We start from the raw sequence: 15,321 nt of genomic DNA, 5'->3' as shown, positions 1-15,321 counted from the left end.
TGCCTATGCCTGAGCTCTGAAGCTGCAATGCCCACCCTCCCTGTCCTCCCTGTTACCACACAAAAGGCACAATCTGCTCGCCGCGAGACAAAAGCCAGTTGCCAAGAGGCAAGATGATGGAAAAGAAAGGGCAGTTTATTACAGCTTGCCAGCAAGGGGGAAGATGGCTGACTAATGTCTCAAAGAACCATCTTAAGGGAGCACAAAACCTTACAGCAGTTATATAGGCCAGTGGGTTATAGGGGAGGGGGTTAGGAATGTTGACCTTCATGTTACAGACTGGGAGTGCCACACCAGAGCTTTCAGTTGTCATTACTGATGGCTATCAGCATAGACTCTCTGTTCAGGGGTCATCACATTCCTAAGGAACTCAAAAGAACAAGGTTTTCATCCTATCACAGCTGGGAGGTATAGGGACAAGTAGGGTTCATAAAATCTACAGAGCAGTTAGGTCTCCTAGAGGGTGCATATCTGGCTGGGTTAGTTAGAGTTCATTCAAAGTTGCAATAGGGTTTCTTTTCTACAATATGTCTTCCCTTAAGTCAACCTTGTCTTGAGCCAGTGTCAATTCCCCCCTTTTGTTGTTTAATCCCTCAATCTTAAGGGACTTCCTGTTGTTGCATCTTATTGAACCAGTCCCTTAGTAAGATGGTGATGCAGGTGGGCTCCCAAAGTTAGGCCTATATTGTGGAAGCAAGTAACTAGGTAATTAATAAGACAAAAATAAAAACAAAGTTAATGGTGGGAACAAATTATAACCCAGTTTCTGAGGACAGGGCATAGCCAGTCAAAAAGATTTCTAGATGTCAGAGTCAAAGCACCTTTTGCAGCTTAAATGTCTCTGATAATGTCATCAGGCATTCAGGTCCCTTTCTGAGTGGCTTACACAGCAACAGACATGAATCTCTCAAGTTTATATCAAGTCCACCAGCTTCAGTTTGCAAGGCTTCAGGGAAAATGGCAGGTTCATTCTCAGTGATTCCAAGTGAAAATGATGGGAAAAAAAAATGGAAAATGTTAGTTTGGAGATTTGTAGCCAGAAATTTCAGGGGACTAGAAGAATTCAGGACCAAGTCTGGTTAACAGATATAAGAAAAACCTCAAAGGCAATTAACAGAACCAGAATTCAACATCCACAAGTGTGTATTATAGTTTCTATTGAAACATAATTTTTCTCTCTAAAATCACCCTAATTTTTACCACAGATAGTCAAATTAAGACTAACTTGTTTGCAAATTAAGACTAGTTTCAATAAATTTGGCCCAATTATTTATGTAATTACCACAAGAATAGCAACTGTTCATAAAGGCTCTTTTAAATCTGTTTTGCTGGAACTGTTTATAGGGAATCTCAGATTGAACTTTAAAGGCCTCTCAAGGCCAGGAAAGCCAAGCTAAGGGCTTTGTCTTCAGACTTGCCTGTATTACCTACAGATTTGGGTGAATTCCTCTCTTCTTGAGGTCCTCCAAAGTATTGAGGTTCCTTGCACCTGCCAGATAAGTGACATTCCTCACTTGTCCAATAAGTGTTGCTTGTCTAGTACATAAGGTACCAGGCCAATATTTTCACATGGCTTTATTCCATCAAGTCCAATCTTTGTCTCTCAAAAGCTGTCTTGTCATATCTGAGTTTATATGTTTTTCTCAAATATAATATTCCAGTCAAAGCTTTGGTAATATAACCAAGGTTTCCAATTGTGTCCTGTTATAAGGAGAACAGATTCTTATTGAACTTATGCAGATAACTGTATTGCCATGAGGTAAGAATATTCACTTACTAAGAATTTCCAAATTCTGGAGGGATCAGGTACAGAGAAAAAGATAAATATTTCAATTCTGCTTACAAAAGAATAATTTACCAAATTGCTATAAGCCAAAGCTTGAAAGAAAAGAGAAAAAGTTTTCCTTAAATCTGAAAAAACATTTAAAAAATAAGCAATATTTCAGTCATAAAAATTATAATCATCCTCATCAGTTCATTCTGTCCTATGTAATCGATTCTTGATCTTAATCTTCTGTTAGCAGTTTCATGAAGTCAGCAGTTTCTCTGTTAAAGAGTTTTGTTATTTCTTACCCAGTTCAGTTTCATGATCTGAAGTTTTATCAGAAGCCTGTATTCTAGAGTAAGCACCAGAGTACTTTCCATGAATTTCTTTGAAGATGAAACATATTTTGCAAAAGCATCAGAGTAAAACAATAACTGTCTGTAAACAACATGACCCAAAAATGGCAATTGACAAAGAAATTTGGTTAATTTTGTGACATACAATGCTTTAAAATAATAACTAGAATTATGACTGATAACCAGGACAGATCAGAATTTTAGGAATGATATATAATTTTTAAAACACATATGAATAACATTCACCAACACAATATCATAGGTCCCCATGAAGCAATGCTTAGCTATCCATTAAATTAAAGTGACAACAGAAACAGTCAAGGGCAAACAGAGAGTTAAAACAGTCAAAAAAATCTTAATAGAGAGACCTCAGTCTTTTGAACATAGGAAATTATTTTAACATAGTTTTTCTGTCTTGTAGGTAGACTTACTCAAAGGTGAAGAAAAACCTTTTATACCCTCTTTATCAAGTTCAAGAAAATTACCTTTTAAGAGAAAGAAGACTAAATTTTAATTTTGCACCAGCTTACTTTTCATATTAAAACTTATTTACTTAATTAAATTCATTTTAATCTTAGCCAACTTGACCATGCATAAAACTCTTTTTCTAGAATTCCTCTTCCACAAACCTTTTATCACTTTCTTTTTACATTCAGACTTTGTCCTGTGCCTTTCTTTTTTCTCCTAGTACTTTGGGACAAATTTATCTTTCTTAACCAACCAAACAAAATATTTCCATTCTTTATACCTTCTTTACTGAAAATATACATCTTACTTTCCTTGAATACAAAGATGTTTCCCTTATTAATTTTTAGTAACTTTAATCACATATATTAATTAGAATTTTTAACACTTATAGACTTTGACTCTAAGTAAAAACTAAGTAGGCAGTTATAAACTTTGTTTTACATTAGCATTCTGTGGCTTGACAAATTTATATACACTTCTCATAATTTCTGGAAACATGTTACTTTATAGTACAATCTTTCAATAAAACACAAGACGTGTTTACCAATAGACCTAAAACACCTTTTAGTTTTTCTGTAATAAGACAAAAGCAGCTAAATTTATATTTAGTAATTAATGTTTAATATCTTATCTTATTTGAAAAAGATCTAAATACTCAATGAATTTTTATCATTTAATTTAATTTAACCTAGCAAAACTTCAAAGTTACAAGTTACCAAAGAGATTTTGGAAGATATTTTAAGTACACATGTCACAAACTGTAATTATCGCTAAAAGTTTATCTATAAATTCTAGATCACTTACATCTAAATCATTTGTTGCCAACAATTATGTTTAGATTACCCAAGAAAACTTCATGAGACGTTGGACAAAATTAGCTATCATTTAAAGCTATTGTTTTGCTGATGAGTTTGTAACAGATAACATGAGCTTATTTGACTAGTAAACCCAGGCTGCATGTCGGCATCATACCAAATACTGACAACTCTGAAGACATGCCTATTTCAATCAAACCAATAAACTTAAACCAGCTTTAATTTACCAAAGATTAATTTATATCGTGTTAAATTGAAAGACATTTGGGTTAATTTCTATTACATTTAGAATTTATGTAAGCACTTACTTTAAGCCAGTTAAACAGAGCTCTTAATTTTGACCATACCGTCTGGAGGTAAAATATCACATATATGTAATATGCCTATAGACACACATACACAGAGTTTCCACAGCTCTTATTTTAAAAATTGCTGCCATGAATCAGGTACAGTAATATAAATCTCCCTAGTTACAAATCAAAATTTTGTTTTAAGCCTTTTTACTAATATTTGCGGAGAAAACACTAGAGATGCTAGATTTTTGGCAAGGGTGCTCCTATGGTCATTTTTCTGGCTTTTTTACTCTTTTTTTCTTCAGTCTTAGGAATTAGTGCTGTGCCAGATAACAGTTCCAAGAGCGGTGAGATGATAATCCTTTTTGAGATAAAGGAACTGGGTGGAATCTGAACTGCCTCTAGAGCTGCATTTCCAGTCTTGCAAGGAATTTTTTTTTAACGGACACTTTCTCTTAGTTTCTCATAAATTGGGTTGTAACTGAAATGCCATTATAGGTTGATCTACCTGTCCAACTACATCACAAAGGCACAGAGAAACCACTCAAGTTTTCTCCAAGATGGAGTTTCTGGGGGATATTTGCCTTGTCAGTTTTTAATGTCCCAATATCTACAAGCATTTATGGCTTAACTATGGCTGCAAGAGGCATCCCCAAAAGAGAGTGCAAAAGGAGCAGCCCTCACAAGATCCAGAAAGTTCTCTCCAAAAAAGTAGCACTAACAAAAGCAAAGGCTTTTATTAGTGCAGGTGGTAGTGCACTAACAAAAAGGTTGAGACGACAAAGGCCCCCCGTAGACTGGGACCCCCTCATGACCAAAGAGGTCACAAAGCCAAGCTCTCAAGACATAGAAAGAGACAAAAAGAGAAAAAAAACCTTCATCTCATATGCAGCTTATATTAACAGCTTTAGCAATGCTTTGGGTCTCTTGGAGCCAGACTCATACCAAGGGGGAGGTGCCATGGGGTTGGGGATTGTATATGCCTTTCATGGACATTTTCTTGAAGTTGGTGGGGGGGCCTGTGTCATCTACCCCATTCCGTGACCCAACTTATCCTTTCACGGGAGACTTCTTGAGGTGGCAAGCACCCTAATGGCCCTTAACTGCTCAACCCATGCCCACCAATATTGCAGCTCTTTTGGCTTCCAAGATCCCCTTAGTAATAGCTTCCACCTTATTGCACATACTCCATAAGTGGGCCCTACAGCAGTGTCTACTGCAGGACCACCCAGACAATAGGCTTATGGAGATGCCTGCATCTTGCTCTATGGGTTTTGCTTTATGAAAATGACACAAAAAACAGACACAAGGAGAAATAGTGACCATCTCTAGGAGGAGAAGGATCAATAAACCGATGAGTACTCAGTAGTTTGTACTGCTTACTTGTAGCTGAAGGTCACCTGATTTAGGAGAATGCAGCCTAAGGGGTTTCAAGTGGGAGTCAAATTAGTGTTTCTCATTGTTTCAGAATTTAGACACGGCTGGTCAAAAGTATATTTATGCTGCAGCTAGAATCAGAGCATGAAAACTTAAAGCATCCCTGAAATCAAGACTATTACAATGAAGGCCCAGCCAAGGCTTTCTTCTAATGGCCAATGTAATTCCCTTGAGGCTGATGGTGGTTTGGTAGGACTCTTAGCCACAAACAGGAGTGCAACCTGCATTTCTGTCCAACTATCTCTGACCACAAAATGAGGTGCAACCATATTTTCATCTGGCTGTATTTTGGGATGCCCCTGCAACCTGACAGTTATCAAGCCAAGCCCTCAGGACACAAAACAATCTTGGTAAGATTCTATTGTTCTCTGCAAACATTTACAGCTTCTGGAAACTTTTGGTAGAAAGGTGGAGCTCTTGACTCTTTAAAGATTAAAGATTTTTCTTTGTTCCTTGGCTTTGGGCCTCAAAAAGAGCCCCAAATGGCCACTGTAATTTTAAATTATCCCAGGTTGTCTTGCCAGCTGTTTACCGTTATCTCCATTTTAGGGTTTTTTTTCCCAAGGTGGCCGTAACAAGCAAGGTAATTTCTAAAGAGAGTTTGTTACTATCACTGAGAAACTGAGTCCCCAAATAGCCAATTTTAATAAATAAAACAGTCAGACTTAGAGATGAACAGACACCAAAATCCAACACTCCGGGCCTCTAACCCAGAGCTCGGTACTCTAACTCGATCCTTTTGAGTCATTGGCTGTAACCTTTATATTGTCTCCCACAATCCTAGCCTTGGGACTCTAACCCAGCAACCAAATATCATCAGTGGGGCCTCTAATCCATTATCCTGATGAGATATTAGACAATTTTAGGTACAGGCACATTTTAATGAGGTCACTCACCCAAATACAAAAGACATCTGATCCTGGAGCTCTTTACAGACACAGACAAACTAGACACCATTGAACTGGTTCCTAGATTCCAAGTGAAGTCCTATTCCTTTTCCCACTCTAGCAGGGCATCCTATTTACCAGATGGTCCCCCTTCTCAAAGAAGGAACCCCAGATGGAAGGGATGGAAAGTTATCAGTGGTGGACACCTGAGGTGACTTACCCTACTCCAGATGTGAGCCTGTTGACCCACCAGAAGTAGCCTTTTCTCTTTCCACCATAGGGAGCATTACGAGGCAGCTGGCGTCAGCACAAGAGAGCAGGAAGGGCAGATACCTGAGACAAACAGAGCCTTGGCAGCCACTAGGGACTTATCCGACAGGTCACCCATCTGAGGTCAGCTGGCCACGAGCAGGGACCTTAATGTCCCACCAGAGTCGCCAGATTTCTGTTAATGCACAAAAGGCATGATCTGCTTGCAGCGAGACAAAAGCCAATTATCAAGAGGCAAGATGGTGGAAAAGAAAAGGCAGTTTATTAAGCTTGCTAGCAGGAGGGAAGATGGCTCACTAATGTCTCAAAGAACCATCTTAAGGGGGCACAAAATCTTACAGCAGTTATATAGGCTGGTAGGTTATAGGGGATTACAAATGTTGGCCCTCAGGTGTTACAGACTGGGAGTCACCACACCAGATCTTTCAGTTGTCATTGATGATGGCTATCAGCATAGACTCTCTGTTCAGGGGTCATCACATTCCTAAGGAACTCAAAAGAACAAAGTTATCATCTTATTGCAGCTGGGAGGTGTAGGCACAAGCAGGGGTCGTAAAATCTACAGAGCAGTTAGATCTACTGGAAGGTGCATATCTGGCTAGGTTAGTCGGAGGTCATTCAATGTTACAATAGGGCTTCTTTTCTACAATATGGCTCCCCTCGTGTCAACCTTGTGTTTAGCCGGTATCATCCCGATCCCTGGTTCAGCCTCCCTGATTCTGGAAACCTCCCTTCTGCTTTGTGGGTCAGAAGGTTAGATTTCTCTTATATTTATCAAAGGTAGTATCTGTGTCTCTGTACCCCCGCTTCTTGGTTGCTTCTGGGTGTTTTCTTAGAGGAGAATTGGGGAACACTCCAACATTTTAGAATTTGAGGTTTTACAAAGGATTCTGAGCAGAAAATGACTGCTGAGACCCGTGCACTGTTAGAAAGGCCATCTGGCTGAAGTTTGGAGGATAAGTCACAGGGAGAACTGATTACAGTTGCTTCTGTTTTCTTATTTGTGGGGTGGGGGAAACATTATCACCTAACTTACAGAGTTGTGGGGAGAACTAAATGAAGTCGTATACATATAGGATCTGGCTTATAAAGTAAGTGGTCAGTAAGAGTCCCCGAGTGTCATAGTTAACCACCTTCACAGCAACCCAGGGAGGTCTGTCATTGTCTTCATTTGAAAGACAAAGAAATTGAGGCTAAAAGTTGAATGACTTGCCCAGAGTAATGCAGTGTATTCGTAGCAGAGCCAAATCTAAAACCTCAGTCTTCTACCACTGCACCCTAAACCCATGTGTGTCCACTGCAATACTCCCGATAATTAGGCAGGCTGTTTGCAAGGATGTGAAGACAACCTTCGTTGTGCCTCCATGATTTAGGTTCTGGCCGCTTAGGCCTGGGTCACTGGTCAGATTTGTAACCACATTTGCAGACTCTAGAGGAAATCCTTCTTTCATAGAGCCAGACTGAGCTGCCCACTCTGGTGAGAGATTTTTCCTACACTGCATTAGTTCCTAAGGAAGAAGAGGAAGGGACTGTGGACTCTAGGTAAATCTATCCCTGCTCTAGCAAAGACACCTCCAAATATTTTTGAATACGAGCAATGAAGATCTTTTCTATCACTTTTATTTTGTTAAATCAATGCTGCATTCACATAATAATTATGTAAACATTATTTACTGATGAGCCCCATAGTACATTATGATTGTTTCCTCCCTTCATAACTTTTGATTTTTCCTGGAGTTATTCATTGCTTCTTTTTCTGTCTGTTTAATTTTCCATGTATCTGTTGTTACTGCCAAACTCCTCAATGAATCTGTAAACAACCTCTCCACATATTGTCCACATGGTCACATGTGTTCCTAGTCAATACATTTTTTCCTTTTTCTCTTTGGATATCACCTTCTTAGTATACCCTCTTCTCCTGCTCCTATGGGATCTAGCTTTGCCTTAGGTTGCTGCTCAATCCTTGTCTTAGAATTTCTCTTCACCATCATCTGGAGAATTCTCTTGGTTTCTCTCTTGTGTTGGATTACTTTCCTCTTCTTAGTTAATTCACTGTTTTTTTCTGGAATCGGAACTCTAATACCTTCCTTAGGTAAATTTTTGAGACCTTGAATGTCGAAGATAATTCTATTTCACTTAGATGTGACTGATAGTTTGAGTACTAAATTCTAGAAGGGGAATAATTTTCCCACAGAATTGTAAAGACATTGCTCCTGTTCCTTCCATTCTCAAATCCTTTGTCATCTATTTATTTTGTTTCTCTCTGGAAGCTTTTAGAATTACTCCTGTGGTTCTGAAATGCATTGTTAATAGAACTTGGTGTTTTGTTTTCATTTATTGTGCTGAACACTCAGTGGGCTCTTTAAATCTGAAAACTAAATTTTGGGAAATTTTCTTGAACTTAAAAAAATAATAATTCTTTTTCTTTTCTCTCTTTCTGGAACTCCAATTATTTATAAGTTGGACTTCCTGAATTGAACCTTTAATTTTATTATTTTTTCTACTTCTAAATAGATTTTGTCAAATGTATCTTTCCGTTCTATTGAACTTTTTTTAAAGTTTTTTTTTATTGTGAAATTTTTGTGGTACATTATTGTTTGTGAGTCACCATATGAGTGTGCCCCATCACCCCTTGTGCCCACCCCCCACCCCACTTGCCCCTGGTAACCACCAAGCAGTTCTATCTGTCTGTGTGTTGCTTTACCTTCCACATATGAGTGAAATCACATGGTGTTTGTCTTTCTCTTTCTGGCTTATTTCACTTAACATAATACCCTCCAGGTTCATCCATGTTGTTGCAAATGGGACAATTTTGTCTTTTTTTATGGTTGCGTAGTATTCCATATATACCACATCTTCTTTATCTAATCATCAGTCAGGGGACGCTTGGGTTGCTTCCGTGTCTAGGCTATAGTGAATAATGCTGCGATGAACATAGGGGTGCATAATCCACTATGGCCTGTGGATTTCAGGTTCATTGCATAGATACCCAGTAGTGGGATAGCTGGATCATACATTATTTCTATTTTTAATTTTTGAGGAATCTCCTTAGTTTTCCATAGATGCGGCACCAGTTTACATTCCCACCAGCAGTGTATGAAGGTTCCCATTTCTCCACAGCCACTCCAGCATTTGTTGTTTTTAGTCTTGGTGATTATAGCCATTCTAATGGGTGTAAGATGATATCTCAGTGTGGTTTTGATTTGCATTTCCCTGATGATTAGTGATGTTGAGCATCTTTTCATGTGCCTATTGGCCATCTGTATATCTTCTTTGGAGAAGTATCTGTTCATTTCCTCTGCCCATTTTTTGATCAGGTTGTTTGCTTTTTTGTTGTTCAGTTGTGTGAGTTCTTTATATATTATGGAGATTAACCCCTTGTCGGCTGTATGTTTTGCAAATATTTTCTCCCAGCTGCTGGGTTGTCTGTTCCTTTTGATCCTGCTTTCATTTGCCTTGTAGAAGCTCTTTAATCTGATGAAGTCCCATTTGTTTATTTTTTCTTTTGTTTTCCTTGTCTGAGTAGACATGGAATTCAAAAAGATCCCTTTATGGCTAATGACAAGTAGTGTACTACCTATATATTCCTCCAGGACTTTTGTAGTTTTAGGTCTCATCTTCAGATCTTTGATCCATTTTGTGTCAATTTTTGTGTACGGCAAAAGAAGATGATCTACTTTCATTCTTTTGCAAGTGGCTGTCCAGTTTTCCCAGCACCATTTATTGAAGAGACTTTCCTTTCTCCACTGTATGTCCTTAGCTCCTTTGTCAAAGATTAGCTACCCATAGAGATGAGGGTTTTATTTCTGGACTTCCAATTCTGTTCCATTGATCTGTGTGTCTGTTTTTCTACCAGTACCATGCTGTTTTAATTACTATCGCTTTGTAGTATGTTTTGAAGTCAAGGATTGTGATGCCTCCAGCCTTGTTCTTCTTTTTCAGGATTGCTTTAGCTATACGGGGTCTTTTGTTGCCCCATATGAATGTTAGTATTCTTTGTTCTATTTCTGTGAAGAATGTCCTTGGGATTCTGATTGGGATTGCATTGAATCTGTAGATTGCTTTCGGTAGTATGGACATTTTAACTATGTTTATTCTTCCAATCCAAGTGCATGGAATATTTTTCCATTTCTTTATGTTGTCATTGATTTCACTCAATAACGTCTTATAGTTTCTATTGTATAGCTCTTTCACTTCCTTGGTTAAATTTACTCCTAGATATTTTATTCTTTTTGTTGCAATTGTAAATGGGATTGTCTTCTTCTGTTCTCTTTCTGTTAGTTCGTTGTTGGTATATAGAAGTGCAACTGATTTCTGTAAGTTGATTTTGTACCCTGCCACTTGGCTGTAGTTGTTGATTATTTCTAATAGTTTTTCAATGGATTCTTTAGGGTTTTCTATATATAAGATCATGTCATCTGCAAACAGCGAGAGTTTCCCTTCTTCATTGCCTATTTGGATTCCTTTTATTCCTTTTTCTTGCCTAATTGCTCTGGCTAGAACCTCCAGTACTATGTTGAATAAGAGTGGCGAGAGTGGGCACCCTTGTCTTGTTCCTGTTTTCAGAGGGATGGCTTTCAGTTTTTCCCCATTGAGTATGATGTTGGCTGTGGGTTTGTCATATAAGGCCTTTATTATGTTAAGATACTTTCCTTCTATACCCATTTTCTTGAGAGTTTTTATCATAAATGGATGCTGTATCTTGTCAAATGCTTTCTCTGCATCTATTGAGATGATCACGTGATTTTTATTTTTCATTTTATTAATGGGGTGTCTCACGTTGATTGATTTGCGAATGTTGAACCATCGCTGCATACCTGGAATAAATCCCACTTGATCATGGTATATAATATTTTTAATGTATTGTTGTATGCGATTTGCTAGTATTTTGTTGAGGATTTTTGCATTGATGTTCATCAGCTATTGGCCTGTAATTTTCTTTTTTTGCGTTATACTTGTCTGGTTTTGGTATCAGGGTAATGTCGGCTTCGTAGAATGAGTTAGGGAGCTTCCCCCCACTCCTCAATTTTTTGGAAGAGTTTGAGAAGGATAGGTATTAAGTCTTCTTTGAATGTTTGGTAGAATTCACCAGGGAAGCTGTCTGGTCCTGGACTTTTATTTTTGGGGAGGTTTTTGATTACTGTTTCAATCTCCTTACTGGTGATTGGTCTATTCAAATTCTCTATTTCTTCTTGATCCAGTTTTGGAAGGTTGCATGAGTCTAAGAATTTATCCATTTCTTCCAGATTGTCGAATTTGTTGGCATATTGCTTTTCATAATATTCTCTTATAATCTTTTGTATTTCTGAGTTGTCTGTTGTAATTTCTCCTCTTTCATTTCTGATTTTACTTATTTGAGCCTTCTCTCTTTTTTTCTTGGTGAGTCTAGCTAAAGGTTTGTCAATTTTGTTTATCTTTTCAAAGAACCAGCTCTTGGTTTTATTAATTTTTTCTATTGTCTTTTTAGTCTCTCTTTCGTTTATTTCTGCTCTGATTTTTATTATTTCCCTTCTTCTACAGAGTTTGGGCTTGGTTTGTTCTTCTTTTTCCAGTTCCTTTAAGTGCATTGTTAGATTGTTTATTTGAGATTTTTCTTGTTTGTTGAGATAGGCCTGTATTGCTATAAACTTTCCTCTTAGAACCGCTTTTGCTGTATCCCATAAATTCTGGAATGTCCTATTTTCATTTTCATTTGTTTCCAGTTATTTTTTGATTTCTCCTTTGATTTATTTGTTGACTCAATTGTTGTTCAGTAGCATTTTGTTTAATCTCCACGTATTTGTGACTTTTCTGATTTTCTTCCTATAGTTGATTTCTAGTTTCATACCATTGTGGTCAGAAAAGATGCTTGGTATTATTTCAATCTTCTTAAATTTATGGAGACTTGTTTTGTGGCCTAATATGTGATCAATCCTGGAGAATGTTCCATGTGCATTTGAAAAGAACATGTATTCTTTGGTTTTTGGATGGAATGCTCTGTATATATCTACTGGGTCCATCTGTTCAAGTGTGTCATTTAAGGCCAATGTTTCCTTATTGATCTTCTTTTTGGATGATCTATCTGTTGGTGTAAGTGGAGTGTTAAAGTCCCCTACTATTATTGTGTTACTGTCTATTTATCTTTTTATGTCTGTTGATAATTGCTTTATATATTTAGGTGCTCCTATGTTGGATGTGTAGATATTTACAAGTGTTATATCCTCTTGTTGGATTTTTCCCTTGATCATTATGTTATGTCCTTCTTTGTCTCTTTTTACAGTTTTTGTTTTAATGTCTATTTTGTCTGATATGAGTATTGCTACCCCAGCTTTCTTTTCATTGCCATTTGAGTGGAGTATCTTTTTCTATCCCTTCACTTTCAGTTTGTGGGTGTCTTTAGGTTTGAAGAGTGTCACCTGTATGCAGCATATATATGGGTCTTGTTTTTTTATCCAATCAGCCATCCTTTGCCTTTTAATTGGAACATTTAGTCCATTGATGTTTAAAGTAGCTATTGATAAGTATGTACTTACTGCCATTTTTAAACTTTTTTTTCCTCAGTGTTTTAGTAGTCCTCTATACAGAATTGATGATCTCTTTAGTTTGACCTCTGTCTGAAAACTCTACTCTTTAACTCCCTTCCTGCCTCATTTTATGTTTTTGATATCATATCTAACCTCTTTTTTGTGCGTTTGTATCCATTACCCTCATATCATGGAATTAGATAGTTTTTCCTATTTGTGGTCTTCTCTTTTCCCCTTAAATCAGTCCCTTTAACATCTCTTGTAGCACTGGTTTCTTGGTCACAAACTCCTTTGATTTTTGCTTGTCTGGGAAACTTTTTATCTCTCCTTCCATTTTGAATGATAACCTTGCCAGGTAGAGTATTCTTGGCTGTAAGTTTTTTCCTTTCAGCACTTTAAATATATCATGCCATTCTCTTCTAGCCTGTAAGGTTTCTGCTGAGAAGTCAGCTGATAGCCTTATGGGATTTCCTTTGTATGTAACTTGTCTTTCTTTTGCAGCTTTTAGGATTCTCTCTTTATCTTTAATTCTGGACATTTTAATTATGACGTGTCTTGGTGTGGGCCTCTTTGGGTTTATCTTGTTTGGGGCTCTCTGTGCTTCCTGTACCTGGATGTCTGTTTCCTTCCTTAGGTTAGGGAAGTTTTAATCTATTATTTCATCAAATAGATTCTCTGCCCCTTTGTCTCACTCTTCTCCTTCTGGGACACCTATAACACGGATGTTAGTGTGCTTGATGTTGTCCCAGAGATCCCTTAGACCGTCCTCGGTCTTTTTAATTCTTTTTTCTTTTACCTGTTCAGCTTGGGTAACTTCTTCTAGTCTTTCATCCAGCTCGCAGATCCGTTCTTCTGTATCCTCTACTCTGCTTTTGAGTCCCTCTAGTGAGTTTTTCATTTCCAGTGTTGTATTATTCATTTCTGATTGGTTCTTTTCTATATCTTCCAGTTCTTTTTTGACATTCTCACTGAGTTCATCTATTCTTCTCCTCCGATCAGTGAGCAGCCTTAACATTCTTTGTTTGAACTCTCTGTCAGGTAGGTTGCTCATTTCTGTTTCACTTAGTTCCTTTTCTAGGGTTTTGTCCTGTTCCCTTACTTGGTATGTATTCCTTTGCCTTCTCATTTTTCCTCTTTCCCTGTGCTTGTGTCTGTGTATTAGGTAGGTCAGCTATGTCTCCTGCTCTTGGATAGGTGACCTTATGTAAGTGATGCCTTAGGAGGCCTGCAGTGTGCTTCCCTCAGTTCTCAATGTTCCAGGAGTGACCCCTATGTGGGCTGTGTGTGTCCTTCTGTTGTGGCCTGTTTGCTCTCCCTGTAGTCACCCAGGGAGGCTGAGTTATGCTCCTGGCCAGCTGTTGTAATGCTCAGCTGCTTGTAGTTGTTATGGGCCCTTCAGTCTCTTTATCGGGTGTGGGAAGCCCCAGCACAGTTGGCTGCAAGTTTTAATACCACGTTTGTGTTGCAGTATTTCTTTTAAGTGAGTAGGCCCCCAGCATAGCAGGTTGTTAGACTCAGGGGCTTACAATTGCTATAAGCCTCCAGCCTTTATGTCTCTTGTCACCTCTCTGAGGATTGCAGCTGGGTGGGGCTGGCCTCAGGCATGGAAGCACCCAATTGTTTCAAGCTTTGGAAGGTAGGGAAAACCCCCTATGTGGGTCTTTGAGAAGCACAAGTCTTCTGCAGCTGACAAGCCCCATCACCCACAGGTCCACACAGACAGTCAACACAGTCCTGCCCTGTGTGTGTGCACCTACCTCCTGAAGTGGACCCAGTCTCTCCATGGGGGGATCCCCATACACTCCACCATTGCCCCACACTCTCCACCCACTCCTTGTGCACCCCCTGCCCCAGTGAAGTGGGCTCAGTCACCAGGCTGCAAAGAATCCAGTCACCAATCTATGCAGGCCCACAAGCCTGAGGGCTTGTTGTTGGGTGGGGCCAGTGTCTAGGGTGGGCTGCCTGGCCTGGCTGAACTGGATTAAATTGGTGCTATAGTGGGTGTGGCAGACCCTGGGCTAGCAGGCCTCAGGGAGAACTCCAATGGTGTCTGTGTCAGCACACCCACACCAGGCCACAACAATGGCCACCACCAATGTCCCAGTCCCTGGAGAGGTCTCACCTCTCACTGCAATGCACTCAGAGCCTATCAGGTGAGTCTCTTTTCACCAAAGCACTGTGCACCTTTCTTTCTGCTGATTTTAGGTTGCTTTCTGAAATAGGTGAGTTTGCGCATGGGCCTTTTAAGAGCCGGTTTTAATTTCTTTGTGAATCAGCTTTTCTGGGGGTACTCCCCAATGTTTTAGTAGCAGGCAAAGTCAGATATTATGCCACTCGTCTCGATTGTGCTGGGTCCATAAAATGCCTACAGTGGGGGTGCTCCCCAGCCTAGGTCCCCACTCCTCCAGGGAAGGCTATGTACCTTTGGGCTGCTCCCGGGTGGCCGTGAAGCACTGCGGCTTGTGAAGGTGGCATTTTTTCTCTCCAGAAGGGAGTTTCTGCCTCTTCCACCTCAATTAGGATTTTC

This window comes from Diceros bicornis, chromosome 10, assembly GCF_020826845.1.
Source record: "Diceros bicornis minor isolate mBicDic1 chromosome 10, mDicBic1.mat.cur, whole genome shotgun sequence".
Classification (NCBI taxonomy): domain Eukaryota; kingdom Metazoa; phylum Chordata; class Mammalia; order Perissodactyla; family Rhinocerotidae; genus Diceros; species Diceros bicornis.
Note: the sequence above shows the minus strand (reverse complement) of the source record.